We start from the raw sequence: 2,941 nt of genomic DNA on the forward strand, positions 1-2,941 counted from the left end.
GGGGAGTTCCTGGACTAGGTGGGATAGGACAGTGTCGAGGTAGGTAGAGATAAGTTCAGTGGGCCAGGAGCGTGCTGAGACAATGGGTCGGCCAGGGTGGTCAGGCTTGTGGATCTTGGGAAGGAAGTAGAACCGGGCAGTGCGGGGTTCCCGGACTATGAGGTTAGAAGCTGTGGGTGGGAGATCTCCTGAGGTGATGAGGTTCTGTATGGTCTGGGGACAAGGCCCTGACCACCGACCTGCACTTCTATAAATAGAAAAGAGCTCCCCTCCCTTATTCAAAAGATCAACAGATGCCAGCCCAGTGGTGTTACCATTGGACTGTTCATCTAATGTGGTAATGTTCTGGGGACCTGGGTTTGAATCCCACCATGGTAAATGGTGGAATTTGAATTCTGAAGAATCTGGAATGAAGAGACCATGAATTTATTGTCAATTGTCTGAAAATTCATCTGGTATACTAATGTCCTTTAGCAAAGGAGACTGCCGTTCCCTTACCTGGTCTGGTAACGCCTTTATTCCATGAATAAACAATTAAAAACAATCTGTCATCACAATGACCAGACAATGCAGGTCTGTGCAGAATATCCAGGAAGTTGCCATGATTCATACATCCTGGATTGTTCGCAGGTGTCTGCACTCTTAATACCTGAGGCATAACCAAGAATGGTTCTACACAACAAGGGGTACCTGCCAAAAGCTAGCTGATGACACAATTCGGAAATCCTCAGACTCTGAGGTGAATTACTGTATTGTTCGTGTTTCTCAAGGGGCCATTGTAAAATGGACAATATGCTTCCTGACAATAAAACGTTAATAGTAAGACAGCTCAATGTAGTCTGCTCCAGGCAGGGTGTGTCCCACCTCATAGTAGTGTACTCTGTCCTCCAGAATTCAAGTCACCAACTTGAAGATGTCTTGGAAGAGGAGGAGCTGCAGGAGTGAGAAGAAACATTGGAAAGTCAACTCCCTACAGAAGTCTGCTGGCTGTCCTGTTTCCTCAGCTTCCACCTTATGCACCTTACTCCCTCACTATCCCTGCTGGAATGTAGAATAATATCCTGCAAGGCCTAACCATCCTCACTTACGACATTTTTACTAAATGGGTTACAAAGCTCTGAGCTGTTCCTATTATTCTGGTCATCGTGCAGCTCGGCAGAAAATGGCATCAAACAAAACTGAAGAAGGGTTAAACCCAAAACATTGACTCCTCCAACTCCTGATGCTGCCTGGCTTGCTGTGTTCTTCCAGCCTCCTGCCTGTCTACGTTGAATTTCAGCACCTGCAGTTTTTTTTCTCTCAAACAAAACTAAGGCAGCAACAACAACAGCATCAACCAGCACCAGCTGCGGTCCGTCCTACAGAGAGAAGAGGACCAGGGCAAGAGCCACCACATTGAAGATGCCTTTTACAAAACCATCTCTACTTTCACCACCTCCACTTCTCTGCAGGCTTCAATGGAGCCACTTTCCAATGACTGACAGACAGTGTAGGAGACACCTTGTGATGTCCAGAGCCATCATCTCATACATCTCCCAGCAGCTGTAAGAGGAATAGGCAGCAGTCTCATTTTGGAAATACTAAAGATAACAATTGCCCTTAATTTCTATGACAGTGAATTGTTTCAGGGAATTTCAGTGGACCTATGTGACATATTGCAGTGTCTCAAGCTTAAGCATATCTAAATGCTGATGCTCTCTTTGCCTAGTGGATTATCTGAATTGTTCCTTCCAACCATGTCCATGTAAGTGAGAGATTGGCATGTGAGATGACAGTTGCCAACTTCATGCTATTAGATTGTCTCCCACTGCTTTGTAAAACCCCAGACATGGACAAAATTTGCCTCCTGGCTGCTGTAGATACAGGACGTATTCCTGTATCTCCCTTGTAAGGTCCATGATGTGGTTGCACAAATTGACCACTCCAGACACAAGTTCTTCCCCTAAAGAAAATCAAATGACTTCTGTGTTCCCAAATATGGGCTTGAGCACTTTGACTGCAATTGGCAACTAATAGTTACTCATTTAGCTGATGATGTGAGAGTTACAAAAGTGTGGGCAAATGAAAACAAGCACCTCCTTGCAGCGCTGGAAGATGGCCCATATATTGTTGCATTAAATTGCAACTTACTTTAGAACAATGGAAGTGACCATATATTATAGAGTCATAGAGATGTACAGCTTGGAAGCAGACCCTTCGGTCCAAACTGTCCATGCCAACCAGATATCCCAGCCCAATCTAGTCCCACCTGCCAGCACCCAGCCCATATCCTTCCAAACCCTTCCTATTCATATGCCCATCCAAATGCCTCTTAAATGTTGCAACTGTACCAGCCTCCACCACTTCCTCTGACAGCTCATTCCATACACATACCACCCTCTGTGTGAAAATGTTGCCCGGTAAGTCTCTTTTATATCTTTCCCCTTTCATCCCAAACCTACGCCCTCTAGTTCTGGACTCCCCCACCCCAAGAAAAAGAGCCTATTTATCCTATCCATGCACCTCATAATTTTGTAAACCTCTATAAGGTCAACACTCAGCCTCTGACGCTCCAGGGAAAACAGCCCTAGCCTGTTCATAAGACCATAAGACATAGGAGTGGAAGTAAGGCCATTCGGCCCATCGAGTCCACTCCGCCATTCAATCATGGCTGATGGGCATTTCAACTCCACTTACCCGCATTCTCCCCGTAGCTCTTAATTCCTTATGACATCAAGAAGTTATCAATCTCTGCTTTGAAGACATTTAGCGTCCCGGCCTTCACTGCACTCCGCGGCAATGAATTCCACAGGCCCACCACTCTCTGGCTGAAGAAATGTCTCTGCATTTCTGTTCTGAATTTACCCCCTCTAATTCTAAGGCTGTGTCCACGGGTCCTAGTCTCCTTGCCTAATGGAAACAATTTCCTAGCATCCACCCTTTCCAAGCCATGTATTATCTT

This window comes from Chiloscyllium plagiosum, chromosome 12 (genome assembly GCF_004010195.1).
Source record: "Chiloscyllium plagiosum isolate BGI_BamShark_2017 chromosome 12, ASM401019v2, whole genome shotgun sequence".
Classification (NCBI taxonomy): domain Eukaryota; kingdom Metazoa; phylum Chordata; class Chondrichthyes; order Orectolobiformes; family Hemiscylliidae; genus Chiloscyllium; species Chiloscyllium plagiosum.